We start from the raw sequence: 18,467 nt of genomic DNA, 5'->3' as shown, positions 1-18,467 counted from the left end.
AGAGTGCTCTTTCCTTTGCTGCAATTAGATGGTGGTGATGGTGTGATGACGGACATCAACACAGTGACAGCAAAAAGGGACATGTAAGTCATCCTGAGCGTAATAAATGCTTGAGAATTTGACAATAACAATTTGAGAGTCAACAGGGAAGCTTGGCACGATGAAGTGCGGTGAATCAGGATGATCAAACGATTTTATTAGTTTGCTTTTATTAGTCAGATCTATTTCCATTTTTTTAATATGACCAGGGAAAAAAAGAAGTAATTGTAATCAGTTTATCAAACACAAGCCTGGCAGAGAGTATGCCAATGGTAACTTGATTTTGTTTTAACTGAACACACTATATTTTGACTAATCTTCAGTATCGAAGATCATTCCTCTTAAAATGTCAGGAAGATGAGTCAGAGTAATAGTTTATTTGTTTTGTTTTGGTGTTTTATTTAGAATAATCTTGAAATACGTTTCAGAGCTGGCCTCATTGTTTCTGGCAGACATGGGACAGATGAAGCTCAAAAAACTGAAAAACATCTAAATTTATCTTCAGACCACAGATGGAGAGTCTACCATGAGTGGTCACAGTATAAGCTTTGCCAGTGCCCCTGCCCTCTCCCCCTGTCACGTGAACTTCACCTAAAATAATCACATACTCAGTGGGAGAGAAGGGATTCTGTAACTGTGATAGCTAATGCTCAAGGCTCCCCTAAGCAATGATGAACAATTATTATAAACTATTCCAAATTTATGACAGTAGGCACTGTGATGGAGACTTTTGTAGACTGGACTGCGACAATTACCAAATGAAGGAAAATATTATTATTTTAGGGAATGTAACATTTTAATACATTGTGAAAAATGATGAGGGAATAATAAATGGAGGGCATAAAAAGAGCTAATAATAAAAAGGAGCTTGGTGAGAAATCCCGCTGTCATATTTGCATTTACCCTGAAACTAATGCCATGCACATTTTTGAATGCAAATAATTCACAAGAGGAAGCAAAATGAGGATGTTAATAATCATTTTTCCCTTAATGAGAAGCTGTACTTTGATTGAAAGGAGCTTTAAGGTGGCCTAAACTAGGCCTAACAAAGGAGCTTTTGGTTTTGGGGGGTTTTTTTGAGACTTTAAAGGAATGAGTTAGAATAATATTCTGTCACTTAAAATCCCCAGCATTAACATTGTTATCACAAATCTTATTTCAAATTAAAAAAGATGTGTTAGGAAAATTATTCATTCCATATGGGACTTTCTTTTTCACTTTGGCTATTAACTTAAAATGCTTTTTCTTTTGGGAACAGCTTAAGTTTTTTGGATTATTTGCTTTTTTTAAAACTTCATTCACAAAATAGATTGTTGTATCCATTCCTTGTCTTAAGACTTCAACACTAGGAAGGCTCTAGGTTGCCTTCCTCATTCTTTTACTTAGTAAAGCCTTGTTAGTTCCAGATGGCTTAAAAGGAAACTTGCCTCCTGCATTGACTGGAGTGTCCATCTTCTTACTGCTGCTTAGAAACACTCATGTATTTCATAAGATATATTTTAACAAATTAAAACTGGGTTCATTCAGGTTTCAAAACACCATTTCCAAACATTAAGAATATGGAAATTACCTTGGATTAGACTGGAGACACCTTGCCAGTGTTGGCCAGCACCCTTTTTATCCACTTAAGGCAATCCTTAGTGGATATAATTCTTTAAGTTAAACCAAGGTTTAAAAGGAGGTGAACCAGACTGATTTGTCCCCGTATGTCTTGAATCCTGTAAGTCTCCCCAACAGAGGAGTATAGTATAACCTCTGTGAGTCATCAGCACACTGAGGAGCAATCAAACATCCTCCACTGTCATCCCATGTATGCTGGAAGACAGTGGTCGTGTTTTCTGTGAGGAATTCCAGCAAATGGGGTTTGATTTCTTTTCATGTATTTGTTTTCAGTAGGTGTTTTGGAAACAGCCTGTGGGTTACGTATGCTCTGCACTGTGTGTGGTGTGTGGCTGATCACTAATGTGTCACGTGATGTGCTTTTTCTTTGATTGCACCTGCTTTAAACAGAAAAACATAAAATGAATATGATGAAGAAAATAATAAATAGAAGTAGTATAAGGACCCCAGTTGAAAATCAGAAGTGAGAGGTGCCCTGCCCTTTCCGGGCAGCCACATAGGCAGCCTGCCCCAGGGCCCTGCCCCTCTTCCGGCCACATGGTGTGAGGACCCGGAAGTCCCTCCCCACTGCATACATGGGCGCAGCCCTTCTGTCTCAGCCGCCATTTTGTGGCAGGGAGCCTTACCCTCAGTTATCAAGCACACACGTTTTCAAGCATGAAATTCCTCACACAGTTCTGTGAGCTAAAACAATTCATATCAGTGTTTATACGGACTTGAAAGAGAGCAAATACAATTTAATTGAACTGTGGCTCACAAAGAGTAAGTTGCCACTAGTAGGATTTTTTTCTGCAGTGACCGTTGAGCTGTAGTTTACATTTGCAGGGCATAATTAATATTGCTTGTCATTAAGATGTACCATCTTTCTTATATTGCCCTTAATTACTTTGATTTTATGCTCATCATTACTCATCAGCTGGCAATGGCACGGCAGGATAGATGTGTTTTTAAAAGCAAATGGTGACTTAGGGATCATTGTTAGCATTTTATAGAATTAGTTTCTTTGTGATCTGAGCTTGGTAATCGTCTTGGCCCCCGCAAGACTGAAACTAAGCAGAAAAAAAGTTGAGCAAATAAGAATTTTGTTCTGTATGTCAACCTTACACATTTAAGTAATTTTCTGTTCCATGTTTATAGCTTTTTAAAACATTATGATACCTCCAATATTGGCTTGGTTAATTCTCTCAAACAATGCATGAAAATAGTTTGATGATAATAATGACTAAAGATTTTAACATATTTTTTAATTAAAGAAACATTTCTTTGATTCTTTCCCCTGAGGTTTTTTCAGACTTCTCATTAATGTTGCAGCATGATTATACCTTCAGGTTGATCAACCAAAAATTGTCATCTCTAATGGTGCAATGCTGCCATTTTTCTCATGTTATGTAGCATTAACTCGACAAGTAGTCAAATTCAAATGCACTCAGTTGGATTACTCAATTAAATCTTAGTGAATATTGAGGATGGCTGAGTATCAATCTCAGGAAGAGCTTCCCAATCATCTAAGGAAGCACTTCTTTAGGATCTGATCCTGTAACAGCTAATCTGTCTTGAACTACATGTGTGCAATTTATCCATGAGATTGTTTGTGTGCATAAATGTGTGCATCAATCTTTGCTTGATGAAGGCCTTACACAGTGTAACTAATGAAACGAAATGATTTGTCCTCTTTTAGGGTCATGGGTATTTATTTCTCTTAACAAGTATGTGTGAATTTTATGGGCTGGTTTCTGATTATGTGTTAGACTTGGAAAAATATTATTTCATGTGGCTATGAAACTGTGTTCAGTAACCCTTTTCAGTTTTATTTTCTTAATGGTGCTATAAGAATTCTTATAGCTGTGGAATGGCTTCCCCAGAATTTGACAACTTTTAGCTCAAGTTTAATAGGTTACAGGTTTAATAGTTTAATTAAATTTTCTAATGTGTGTTCATAATGCCCCTTATACATACAGAGGTATTAATGCAAAACTGTAAAAACAATCATTTTACACAAAAAAGGATATTCTTTAAACATATATATAGATCAATTGAGAAATTATTCTGCCTGAAAAGAAAATCATGTGCAATTCCTGGATTTCATTTTAAGGAAAAAATGCATGTAGACATTATTTGCCTTTTCTGAACATAATTAATTGTAGCAGATATACTTTAATGATGATGATAATTGAATTTTATAGATATATATTTATATGCATATCTGTTGTGTAAATTTAATTGAAATATTGGTGTTATAAACATATCACAGCACTCTATATTGGCTAACATTATTTAAAGCAAAATTTTTTAAAGCAGGCTAAAATAGCCCCTGGATTCCTACTACAGAAAAATTGAAATTAATTTGAACTTCAAAAAATTGTAATCAAAAGAACTATAAAATCTTTGACATGTACTGCATGTGTATGTGTTCAACATTTTGTTGTAAGTGATGATTCACTGTCTTGTGGCATTGGTGTTTACTCTCACACTGATTTATTGGCTGGTCTTTTTCTATGCATACATGTGTGCACTTATTTTCAAAATTTTTTGTTGGTGATAATTTCAGTGGAAGTATGCCTAGGAATCTATCATACATGGTACTTGTGTTTGGACTCTACTTTATGCCCTTTTCCACAACTTGTGACCTTTTATCCAGACTATTTTTCTCTCTCTCACCCCCTGAGCTTTGTCCCCATAAGACTTTTGAAGTTTTATACCTTCAGATCTCCAGCAAAGAATAACAGGGGAGACAGAAACAATTGGATAAAATGTCACAGATATAATCTAGTTCCAAAGGAGAACTCTGATTTATGTTTACTTAGTCTTTAGTTTTCAAGTGTATATGACTGTTTCTGTCTCTTCTTTTACCTTCAGCAAATGCAGAATTGATCTGTATCATATTTGCTAATTGCATGTGTTATTGCAGGTTTTGCCATCTGATAACTGATGGAAGCTTTATGTTCTGAGCCAAAAGCAAATGCATACAATAAGCACAGGCGCATATGGTATTGCTATAAACAAGTATTTACAATCACCCTCTGTTGTTCCTCTGTCATTGGCTGAAGAGCAGCTATTCTGTATTCTCTAAGAATACTATGTATTTATTTATGTAATTGTAGATCATGGCGGTATTTTTCCCTGGAAATCTAGATTTGCAAGTACTGAGGGCAATGATCATTCTTTCAACTCTGTTTTCTATCTTTATATTTTGAAATGTATATACCAAAAAAAAAATCTGTTTTCTGTTCAAATACGTTTAGCTGTATTTTAAATAATGTTAGACCTAAAAAGGCCAAGTATATATTACAAAAGTAAACTTAATCACCAGGTATTCCTAGGGCAGTCTCCTGGCTCACAATAATTGTTTCTATGGCTGTAAAAGCCAAGAAAAAACTGTCTCATTATCCCTAAAATTAAAGGTTTTGTCAAGGAAGGAAGCCTTTTAATGTATTAAAAAACCTAATTTATTTTATTGTGCTACATAAAGTCATAATATTTTAGCATTTACTCCACAGTGCATTTTAATTCTTGGAAAAGGATTTCCCACCTAAACAACTTTTTATCAGATTGTATTAGGATCTTTGTTTTCCCCTTGACAGCTGTCATTGATGGAGAAGTCCATGGGCTCATCCACAAGGTAATAAAAGAGACCCTGTAGCTACAGTTTTACTTGAGAACAGGGTATGTAATTACATGCATTAACTGTACTAGGAATGTTTCTAGCATTGGAAGCTGGAGACTGAATTTAGAAAGGTACTATGTAGCTTCTAGATCTTGATTTCTTGCCGTGAGACATCATACTGAATACTTTGGCTGGATACCTGTTGGCAGTGGCAGAAATCATACTTTTCATGCTACTTATGGTAGCTGCAAGACAATAACTTGGGAAGAGTCGCTGACACGGTTTGAGGAGCTTTGGTGATTTTCTTATTGTTCTTTGTACAGGAGGTATTAGGGCAAATGTTTTTCAGGGGAAAAAAATGAGGGTTAAACAGAAAAAGAGAAATTCAAGCATGTCTAAACAGTTTTCTCCCAGGTGGTGTTTCAGTTTTTGATAACACTACCAAAATTAAACAATGTTTTAAACTTAGCCGTCTTTTGTATCCCTTATTTAATCCTTAACTCCTGACTTGAGAATTATTAATGGCATTAAATATTAATCTTACAGTGTTACCTGACTAATAAAAGGAAAAGATGTCTAAGAAGTCTTACTGCTACCCTTACTGGAATCATTTCAAATAGTTAAAAGGTACATGCTATTACAATTCTGCTAGTGGAACTACCCAATGAAGAATGTTCAATATAATACTAATTAAAATGAGATGGGAAAAGGGATCTAATACTAATTGGTTTTTATCTCTAAATTAATAAACAGTTATAGTCTAAAGAAACAAGAATCCTATTATTCCTAATTTATTCTGTACTAGATAACTGCAATGCTTTAGAGAAAGACAGAGGACTTCATTTTAGGATTGGTAAATCCTTGCTGGCATTTTGGATTCACTAACAGTAAATGCAGAAATGCAAGTGACTTGACCTAACAGAATTAAAGGTGTTTAACTTAAATAATGGGTTGAATATCAGTGGGTTTTGCTTGTTAAACACCTCCATAAAAAGTGGTTTGGAGCAAATGAATGAATTAATATCTGAGTTGTCAAATTAGAAATAAATTTAATTTCTTTGTTCATTAAAGTTTATATTCTTTTCAGACTGCACAATAGACAGTACAATATGCATTTGGAGTGATTTGTTACTACTTTAAGTTCTGGTATCATTCTCAAAATCCTATTTGTTGATTATAAAAACTGATTAAATCTAATCTCTTAGCAAATCTTTTGCCAATAGTATCCCACCAATTATGCTGAAACTATTTTGCATAAACATTGCAAAAATACTGCAAAAACAATATTGCAGAAACAGTGGTTGTTTTTTCATGGCACTGTAATGCAGCTTCCTTTTTATCTTTAGCAGTTTACTAGTTTAGGAGGAATAAGGTGAAAGTATATAGAAGTGGAATCAGTATCTCGTTTCAGAGGGATGTATATTTAGCACTTGGAGATTTTCTTGATCTCTTTTTCTTTCCTGGCACAGTGAAGGACCTTTTTAAAGGATTGAGGAAGTCATTCTTCATGAATGTAACATGGTATATTGGTAACATCTCATTTTACGAACATACAGTCAGCTAGCATATGTGCAACAGTGCTATATTTCTTCAGACCTAGAATGTTTGGCTTTATTGACAGATTTCTCTGAATCTTATAATTTAATTAAATTTCTGAGGTAATGCTTTTCTTCAATCATGAGTTATACATCTGTTTCAAATTAATCTAAACCACACCTAATGTCTTTGCCCAAGTCTTTATATGTAAATGCACATCAATCAGCAAGTTGTCTCTTAAGGTTTTCCTAAAGCTGATTCTTAACTTTCTGAGTTTGTAAAGGAAACTGGAAAAACAGTTCCCTGGTTACTTAAATAATAGAAATATTTTACATTCAAAGAGATTCATGTACCAGTAACCAGTTATATTTTATGGTCACTGGATTCTCTGCTGATGGAAAGAATACCAGACTGTTTTTATAATTATACATAATGTCAGAGAAGATTGGAGACCATTTTCAAGAGGCAGCTAATCCAGTAACATTATGAATTCCTGCTCTGCTAGGACAGCTTGCAGTGTAGCTGTGAGCTCTCAGTGCTCTCGTACAGGCATAAACCACAATGACCACCACATTTTGCCATAGATACTTAAAAAATGTGCTAGTCATTCAGTTCTTACAACGAAATGACAAATAGTTGCATAAGCTCCAGGATAAATCAATTGAAGTTTGCTATGAATTTGTGTGTTTTAGTTGTTTGACACTCATGTTTACAAAAATACAAGATTGAGGTGAAGTGTTGCTCTGTGATGAGCATTTATAAGGCTTTCTTCCATCTGGCATCATTTGTGTCCATGCTGTAACTTTTGTAGATGCTCCTTTACCACTTGGCCTGGCTGTTTTTATAAAATTTGAGTGCAGTTAATGATCTTTAACAACTCCATCCTTATGTCAAATTTGGTTAAGAAAGTCAAAAACTTTTGGTGGACCTATGCAGAAGTAGACAGCATTTATGTGCAAGTTTATTTGCTAAGAAAGAGATATTGGGGTTGGGGTGGGTGAGGAAGCTTTACTGACTATTCTTGCCCAAATAACTGACATTCCCCCTTTATCTTCCCCTTTTCCCTTCGCGGAGGGAAGGAGGTTTTTTGTCTTTTTTGGGAGAGGGAAAAATAATAATAAAAAAGCCTTCTCTTTAACTGTGCACTAATTGCAATTTATCGCTCAGTATCTTTTAGAATTCTGGGTTTCTCCAGAGCAGAGAAAACATGGAGAAACACAGTTTACAAATGTGTATTTTCAGCCTTATCATGGGGGGGCCATACATTCCAGCTGGCAACACATTAGCTTCCGATTTGAAAGCCATGAGCTGTGTTCCAGTTCAGTTCTTAATTAACTGCATGTCCTGAGGTTACTTGTCTCAAATTTCATTCATATCCTCTAATACAATGGAAAAGCATTTCTGATATCACTAATTTTGGGGGTAGATCCCTTACAGTTCTATTTCTGAACTCTACCTGAATTTAAAGTGGGATTTATTTTTTTTAAATGAGAATGATATTTTTGTAAAGTAGGATTATCATGTTTTGGTCTCCCCATGAAGGATCCCCTAAGGGCTGAGGTTTTGTAATGACTAATTAAGAGACTGGAAAGGTGCCATTTGTTTTGTGAATTGAAATTCCAGCTGATCTTGGGTTTGGTATAACAGATATGTTTAATGCCTGTGCCCTCACTGAAGAAGCTAAGGTTTGGCTTGTGAAGGTCCATTGACAGGAATTCAGGAGTCTTCGATATGTCTGTCCTTCTGTACCTGGCTGGCCTAAAATAATTTCATTAGCCTTTCACACATGTAAGCAATTAATTCACAGCTCTACAAAACCCTGTTAATGTTTTAAAGAAATATATATTTGTGCCTGTTATTTTTAAAAGAGTTCCAAATGAAAACATTTAGAAAATATCCCAGAAGTGTGCAAAGACAAAACAACCTTGCATTTTCTACTGTGTAAATAGCCGTGTGAATTAGAACTTGCTACAGTGCTCTAATTTGCACAGCTCACATCTGAGATATTTTCCCAATTTAAAATTAAACTGAAATTACTTTTTGTATTTTTAGAATTTTATAGTGTAGTCATTTTTGTTTAAGTTACTCAAAATGTAATTTTTTTTCTTTAAAAACTTAATGCTTTGGAATTAACCTTGGAAGTTTTCCAAGAATGTTTTTAACAACTATAATTGGTTCATGATCAAATTACTTCTAATTTTGCACCTTGGAGGTTGTTATGAACTTCTGCATTTCCATTAAATGATCCTATATTTTCCTCAGTAAATGCTATTTAGCTATTCCAGTAATTAATAAAACCAAAGAATGTTTCCTACTGTGAGTCTTGCCTACATGCTTTTAAGTCCGTGTATCATAGGTGAGAATATGCTTGTAAAGTCCAACATTTAATTAAGTTGTTTTGATCTTTTGTTCTCCTTTTTGCACATATTAATTATTATACCTGTGAAGTCTAATTCAATTGTTTGATATGTGTTGATGTTTTCATAATATAACAAGGCTTTGTTTCTTGTGTACTAGATTTATTGTGTAACTGTGATCACAAGATACCCAGAGCTTTGTAACATACAACGAAACTATGCTCGTGACCCAAGTTTACAATACTGATTATTTTCCTTGTAATGTCAGTAATTTGAATATGTGGATTGATTTCCTTTTTAATGGCTGCATCTGATATAATGGGACTAAGTTCAAAGCTTAGAGAAGGAAACACTTTTAAAGTTGAGAAAGGGGTGAGCCCTACTTTTTACTGTATGTAATTTTAACAGTGTTTGCCCAGTTCATTTCATCAGGATCCAATGGAGCTCATATATGAATACAGTCATTTGAAAGACATTTCCATATTCTTCAATTAAAAAATCTGCATCTGAAACCTCTTTCCTACAAAGAAAGTTCATGTGCTGAGTGCAATTGTAATTTGACCTGGTAGGTTTTCCCCCCTACCCCACTTCTAGGCTAGACCTGATCCCTCCCTGCCAGCTGTTAGTGAGTCTGTTTAGAGTGAATGATAGCAAACAGTGTAAAGATTGATCTTGTTCTGACAGATGTCTCTGAAAGGGACTACAGAAAGGAAGTCTCTTATGCTGTTGCATTAAGCAGTGATCACACTGAATTTAAAAATGGATTCTCACTTCATTGAACTAGCCACTATTCAAAATCCTTGGATGTTTTGCTGAATGCTTTGTTAAGGTGGCACATTCTTTCTGTTGACTGTTGTTTGCCTTTAATAGTCAGTACTCTGGACGAACTAGGAAAGTACAGCAACAGGTCATAATTCATCCTGTGGGAGATAAATGAGTATGAACTGAGTGGATAGCTTAAGATTTTTCTTATACTTTGATCCATATTAACTCTTTAATACCTTGCAGGTCAACAATTATATGTATAATACATTTTCTCATCTCTATGCACACAGTTCTGACCTTTATTCCAAAAGCTGAAGGGAAGGACACAGGAAGGTACACAACTGATCTGAAAAGCCTATAAAACTCAAGTCTGAAGCTCTATCTTCATGGAATTTGCTCTGTTTCTTTCACAATGTCTTGTCTATAAAACCAAAGGGTTTCCTTTTGACTTCATCCACCACAGCAGTTAGCTGCTTATGTCCCTCAGTATGAAAGTACAACCTTTCCCTTTTGCTTTGTATGTGTTACTTAGTGATGCACTGTGAATGAAAGTCATCATATAATATACACTATTACTATTTTAGATAAAATCGCTGGTTAAATTCTTCCTTATGTAAATGTATATGAGATGTATTTCAACATGACTAAGAGAATGTATTTGAATTTTTTCAAAGATTTAGTAGGTCTTAGATGGCAGGAGCTTCTCCATTGTTTAGGAAATTTATTTACATAATCTAGAGAATGAATGATTTTGAGGAGCTAAAATTTTGGTTCTTCAGTTCATTTATTTTGATTTTAAAAACATTTTTTAGTTCAGACAAAGCAGTTACACTGCTAGAATTCCCTGGTTATTCTACTAAATTCCCTGGTTATTCTAGTAAACTACCCTAAGTTTTTTTCAAATTTTAAAGGAATTTGTCTTCCAGAAAATACTTTTTAAAGTGGTGCTTTTGAACTCTTTGCAGACTTCGGGATGTTAAGAATTATAACCTCCATCAGAGTTGTTTTACTTGAAGATAAAGGAGCATTTCACAACACCCAGAGGATCTCCAGAGTTATCCAAAGATTCTCCAAGAAAAGAATTCTCTGGGTGGAAATCTCCATGTTCTTTGACAATACGTCCTGTACGTAAGTAGTGCTGCTGTTGACTCCCTTATAAGTACGGTGTCTTTCATGCTGCAGATAAGTGCCATAGAGTAGACAGGATATTTTTCCATTTTTGGGGTAAAAACTAGTGCTAACAAGGATTATTGCCTTGCTAACTTTATTAAAGATTTAGATGATAGTTTGTTAATGAATAGACATCCATTGGGTTTTTTTTTATTATTATTGATATTATTATTATGCAGGCATGCCTTGAATCCAAATTCTTCTGGAAGATATTGTACATGTCAGTGCCTTTATACATTATTCTTGCTCCCTTGTATGTATATAGGCAGCAAAAACACTAAAAGCTCAACAGAAATCCTTTCTGGGAGGCAGTAACTGGGAATACAGTTCTACAGAGGTGGGTGTCTGTGCCTAATGCCTTCATCTACCATGCCTCAAATGTAGAATGAATAAGGATATAAAGTATTTGATTAGAAATATATTTGCCTTTGTTTTTTTCTATCAATGATGTTTTGTATCAATTGCCCAGTAAATATGACCCTGTGAGTATTAAGTGATCATTTAGGCAACTGATAATTGTTATTCTTATCTGAAAAAAGAATTGAATGAACAGCAAAAGACTTGTCACCAAAAATACCGTCATGAGGTAATTTTTCAATATTGAAAATATGATCTAATCCAAGTCAAAAAACCTAAATTCCAATGCAATAAGCAATGGTTAGATTGGCAATTTTTCATAATGGAGGAATAAATTGTTAAAAACAAAAAAGGAATGACCTGCAAATTGATCCTGTATGCATGAATCAATCATGTAAATGTTAAAAAACTTGGAACCTGGATTATAAAGTAAGAAAGATTAGATATTCAGCTACATAAAACTAAACTGGAATTCATTTTTGGATATGCAGAGCTACACAGTAATGCTTCATTAATATTTAAAATCACTATGGACAATGTTCAGACCTTGATATCATCTATTAAAACAATGTCTCACCTACCTAGAGAGTCCTTGTTAACACAGACTAGTGGATTTTTGTGCCACTAAGACTGCTTAATTTTTAGTTCTGCAATTCCACTTACTATGATACACTTATTACACAATAATACTATGTATTACATACCTCTCTTCATACAGTACCTATGGGAGAATGTTTTATAATTGGAGCAAATTTTATCAAGTTTAAAGATGAAATGTGAATAAATTTGATAATTTAGTAAATGTTGTAGCATTTTAGGCAACAAAAACCCCAAAACCTCTATTTTGTAAAAAAGGCACAGGTTTTCTGGAAGGTGTCTAGAAAGTCTCGACCTCTCACCTAGTGCTGCAAGGGAGCACAGCACACTCTCCCACGTCATATGAACTGATCGTGATTGCCTTCATAGCTCTTCTTTCCCCATCCATTTCAGTCAGAAATCTGCTCCAGTGTATGAGCCAGCCATCATGTTTCTATGAGATCTGCAGCAGATATATCTGACACTTGTCGCCATGCTTCTGTAGCTGAGCTCTGTGGTGCTTCTGACAAATCTGTTTCCCTCATATTGGCTTAGGCAGTGTGTTCGGTGTGCCTGCAGACTCTTGTCATCATCAACAGTAGGGTTGAGGGGAGGGAGAGAATAAAGAACAAACAAGTAGATTGATTTGAGTGATTTGAGGAGGGAGAAAAAATCTGCACAGCAGAGCAATTTTAAGCTTACATTATTGCAAATTTGTGTTCCCTCTTTGTCAAGAGAGAAGTGTCAAGTTTTAATAACAACACATGACAGGCTTAAGGAAAAGGAATATGGGATTTTCTTGCCTTCTCCTCAGCAGGTGTAAGCAGCTATTTGTCCATACTGGCCAATCAGTACCTGAGCAAAGTTGGAAGTGGAACGTACGTGTGGAGGATAATAAATCAAGCAGACCAGGGAATTGACTGAAGATTTGAATGCAACTCAGCCTATCAAAATAAATGATACCTGCCAGTACCATCATCAAAACTTCTAATGATAAGAAGAAGCTGCATAAGGTGATGTCTTAGAAAAAATGCAACAAGCATCGAGTATGTTCTTTTTGGACAAAGACATAGAGAAGGTAATTGTGAATTAAATCCAGATGCACAGGGAAGGTAAATGAGAACCACCTTCAGCTGTGCCTGATTTCCACAAATATCTGGGATTGCAGTTTAGGCTATGGGCCTAGATATAGCACAGTTTACTGGATGCTTCTTATTGCCTTTGACAAAAAGCAAACAAACAGAAAAGCTTCATTTATGCTGATATCACTTCAACAATATGCTATTGGCATGCTTACACAGTGTGACAGAGCTAAGCTAATCACATGCAAAGTATTAAGATAGATGCTGAACAAATGTGTTTGCCTCCCAAAATATGATGACTATATGATGTTTTAAGTGGGTCTGATTGTGCTGCTATTAAAGTTGCTTTACATTTTCCACTTGAGTACTGCATTCAGTTTTTATATCCGTGCCAAACTGTAACCCTTTCATTAAGACAAACAGAGTCAAAGGATAAATAGCCCAACCAAGTAATATGTAATTTCCATCATCAGGGTGTGTATATGTACATAGTTTAGCACTGTCATAATCATTCTATCAGTGTCTTTATGCATTTGCAATTTTGGGTGTTATGATTGTCTTTTTATTATATTGTCATTTACATATCCCCTCCTACTCGTTAATGGTATTTATGTATTCAATTAATGCATTTATTCTAAGTAAAAGGTTATTTTATGACTAAAGCTGTGAGAGGGGAAAAAAAAAACCAAACAAACAACCTATGAGTGGAACAAAATGAGACCTTTTATGAGTAAAGAGCTTTGGAATGCCAGAGGATCCCAAATGCTTATTGTCTGGGAAAGAAAGTAATTTATAATATAAGCTGAATGAATTCAGGGTTTGCAAATGAGCAAGGGGATGAGGTTGATTGTTCCAAGACTGCTTCTATTAAAAAATATGGCATTGTGCTATACATAAGGTCCACGTTTAAATGGTCCCTATTTGTCATATAACTGGCATAGTCCCACAATGCCAGAGTGTTTTGATGAAATAGTGGCAGCTGAGGAATAACAGACAGATCGTTGTCATCTAGATCAACTATTCCATCAAAAAGTTTTATTTACATTTAACCAGACATGGAAAAGATATTTTTTGCTAGTGGAAATAGATGAATAAACTAATGTAATGTAACAATAACACTTTAAATTATTTTTGTTTAAAAAAGAAAAAGAAAAGCTGCTTCTGTAATTTCTTTCTAATAAAAAAAAAAACAACAAACAACAAAACAGTCACAATCATTACACTCAAACCATTTGTTGCATGAGGAGGGCAAAACATAGGTTCTAATAAGTAGGTTAAATGTAAACCATAACCATCCAAAAGGGAGTTTACTTAGGAACTAAGTTTTAGGTGTCTAATCTCTGGACATCTAATCTCTTCTATATTACCTGACTTAGAACAAGGTGGAATTATGATCTAAGACATGTTGTCTGAACACCTGCATGGTAAGTAGAGGCATATGAAGCTATGTGGAGACATATTTCCAGGAATCTGCTTTGAATTCCTCTATCTAGAGCTAAGTTGCCTGGTTTAGGATTTTAAGGTTGAACTCCACCTACCTGAGATCTGCCATCCCCAGACTCCCTGTGTTATACCTAGAACTGTTCTTTGAAGACCAGAACAAAGTTAGTGGTTTTCTTTTCAAATGCACCTGTGGAGAAGAACCCTCATGGTTGAGTTGTGTGGGGTTTTTTGTGCTATATATACATGTAAACCCTCTCAGGCTGAAGAAGGAATTCAACACATTTGCTGTTTGTAGTGAGTGCTCTCCCTTCTAGGTTATTACACCATTTTTTTTCTTGTGTTCATTAGGAAAGAACATTTAGCTGTACTTTCATTGAAAGTAAATTCTATTTGTACATTATGTATATTTTCCACCACCCCCTAGATTGCACCCTTAAGGATTTAAGCAATCCTTTGCATAATTTTTGGATTCCTATCAAGCTTAAGACAACCTAAATGAACTGCTAAAACTGGAATAGTTTTGAACATGCTCTGAAACAGACTCCTAGATCCAAGAGGAATTAGACTAAAAGTCAAACAAAGAAATGCTTCTGTGATTACATAGTAGGGAGGATGGAGCTTTTTCAAACACCATTTCAGACTTTTCCTCAACTGCAGTTGAATTCAGGGGAGAAGGGGTGTGCGGTTGTTTTTTTTTTAAAAAAAATATCTCTATCTGTTAGTGTTTTTAACAGCAACACTACAGAAGTTGAGAGGTGTAATGAGCAACTTCATAGAGGGACATCTCTTGACTGTGAAGACATTGGTGTTGGAAAAGATGGAACAAGAACCTTAAGGATATCATATTTATCCAGAAAGGGAATAAAAAACAGCTTGCATTTTTTCTCTTAGAGACTACCTCTCCTTCCCCACCACCTCTGAAAAATAACCAATTCTAGCTGTTTCTGTTCTTCTATTTATCTCACATGTATTAGAGGGAGAAAGGCAGAATATGTCTTCTTTTGTAAAGGAAATTACAGATAACAGTTTCAGTCTTGGAGTAATCTTTTAAAATTGACCATGGCCAGATTCAACAATGCAACCCAGCCCAGCCAAGTCCTTCAGTATGCACATAATTTTATTCACTTACTTAAATCCTTCTGACTTCAAGAGGATTTAAGCAGTGCTTAAGTGCTTTGCTGAGACAGTGCCTTAAATTGGTAGATGGCGAATTTCAGACAGAGAAAGGAAGGACACAGGTTTTGCAATCTCTGCTGGTAGGTGCCTAAAAAATTGGTTTTATTTTTTCAGATGATCCTGTAATTTGTACTGCCTCCGATTTTCTTTTATTCTTCTGGTGCCTTTTTTTAGAGTTATTTTGTTCTTCTTTTTAGGATCCTCATTTATATACAACTCCCAGACTGGTTCCAAACCTAAAAGAAGAGATGTTCTGGTCTGGTTTGGGCAAGCAATGTTTCAGCAATTACACATGACAGAGAAAATCTCAAGGCAAATCAGGCATATCCTAAATCAAAATGGATGGATCTTGCAAGAACACACTTCCGACACTTAACAAGATAAGTAGGGACAATTTCTAATGGTTTATTTTCAGAAGCAGTAATGTGTTAACCCTAGTGAAAGTAAGTTATGACTTTGAAAATGTCATCTTTTACATTTTATTTTTGTTTTAGTTTACATGGATAGTATCTTAATGTGATGACATCTTTAACACAATTGTCATTCTACTTTACTGGCAAAAAGTTTGCAAAGTGTTAAGATGATTAATGTAACTGTCAGGTGAAATATTCATAAGTTTAGCTGACCTACCTCACATACAAAGAGATAATATGTATCAGGGTCTGTGTGCTTCACTCAATTTGCAAAACACAGCCTCTGACTTGAGTAAATGCATGCTAGTTTATAAATATGAAGAGAAGGGGGAAAGAAAAAAGCAAGCTGTTGGGTTTTTTTAACTTTTTAGTTCAAACTAATATTTAGAAGTAGACCCTTTTACCATATGTTTACAAAAAACATGGTCATCACCCTGATGTGAAATTTTGGATTGCACAGAAGTTATTGATTGAAAAGTTAATTATTAAGAATGGTTTCCATGGAAAGAAAATCCATGTATCAAAAGAGAGGAAGAGGTGACATTGCAGTGTCCTTTGAGCTTTGTGCTGTTACTCTTTCCCCCATTGAACAGAATAACTTTTAGCACAGAACCTGGATCTGTTGCTCAGATAAGAAATGGAGCGTGTGTAGCAGGCAGTTGATGTGGTCTCACTGCTGGCCAAACTCTACCTGCTGGAACCTCTCCTCGAGAGTGTCTTCTGGGAGAACTACAGTTGTCTTCAAAAGAAGCACTCTCATGTGCATTAAGCAAGTGGGGGATTCACTAGCTGTATTGAGAAAATGAACAGTTCATTCCGTGTAGGCTTTTTTTTTCCAAAATATTTTTTCAAGTAAGTTAGGAGTATAAACAAAAAAAACCTCTTGAGGTGCAGTGTCACATGGCATACCTGTGCTCCGTCTTGATACACTGAAACACTATGACTTGTGCCTGTGCTACATACCAGCCTACATAGTCTCAATCAATTTTCAGAAGATCTAACATGTAAATATAATATATAAGATGATAATAGTTATCCTGAATGACATGGAGTTTGTTTTTCCTTTTTTTCCCCCAAAATACCGCTGAGTTACTCACCCAGTCATTTGCAGCTAGTTAGTGAGCAGCAGAACAGAGTAATTTTGATTGTGCATTTCATAGTTTTAATTGGGTTAGGAAGCCTGCTACATGGATGTGTAAAATCTTTAAAGAATTTGTCCAGTGAACACTTTGGAAATACTTCCTTTTTTCTCTCTCTTTTTGGTGCTTCTTTGAATGTTATTAATAGTGTGGAATAGTTCTAAGCGCTTGTTTGAGTGCTGTGCTAAAGCTTTTTGTTTCCAGTATAAACTGATGGAGATCAACACTTTTTTGACACTCCTAGTACCAAGTGCTTATAAAGTGTTTATATCTATAATTGTGTCAAATTATGTTAATTAAGAGCTGAAAGACACAAGTAAGTTGAAGTGCTCAAAAAGTGTGTTACTCTGAGTGTCACCCAGGGGCTCTTTACATCAGACACTTGGGGGACAATTTTTTCCTTCTAAGCACCTTTAGAGCACTGTGTCTTAAAGTGTCTTTCTAGCATTAATTAAATTAAAAAAGCAAGTACCAGTTAAGTGCACATGATTTACTCTTATCTTTTGAAATGAAAGTGTATTTTAGACTAAAATGCCCTTCCCTTTTTACAGTTCACCATTTTCCTCCGCAGTTGTTCCCCACACTTTTTCTTATTGAATATTCAATTGCTGAAAACAACTATGGAAAAGGCTGGGAATTAACTCCATTATGAATGATTAGGCAGAAAAGAGAACTATTCAAAGGATCAGATACTCATATTAGGGTATCTAATAGCTTTATGTTAAAAAATCATATTTGCTTAAGAGAAATGCTGTGTAGGCATGGGCCAGTCTGAGTTTGTTATTCTTATGCCTGCCCCTACCCTTCTGGGTTACTCACAAAATTTATGCTGGAGGTTTCTGGAGCAGCTGTAGTAGACAAGACTATGGTTTTCTTCCAGTGAACTTAAATCATTTGTTGGTCATTAGCCATATGTTAGCCGTGTTCATGAGCTTCCGAAGGCTAAATAGTTTGGCTAAGACGATCTAGTAAAATGGAAGCTTATGCCCCACATTAGGTGATTGATCTCCACCACTGTTGTAAGATGAAAGAGCTTTGTATGGCACTGTAGATATTGACTATGAGGACAGAGGAAAAAAAAAAATAGTTGCTGAAGGAAAGCAGTTTGAAGATAGAGACAGCAGAACAAGGACACCAAAATTTAGTACGTTCCCCTGAAAAGTGGGAAAAAATAAATAAATTCTGAAGTC

The sequence above is a fragment of the Falco biarmicus genome, chromosome 11, assembly GCF_023638135.1.
Source record: "Falco biarmicus isolate bFalBia1 chromosome 11, bFalBia1.pri, whole genome shotgun sequence".
Classification (NCBI taxonomy): domain Eukaryota; kingdom Metazoa; phylum Chordata; class Aves; order Falconiformes; family Falconidae; genus Falco; species Falco biarmicus.
The sequence above is the reverse complement of the archived record's forward strand: the minus strand, read 5'-3'. Positions refer to the sequence as shown.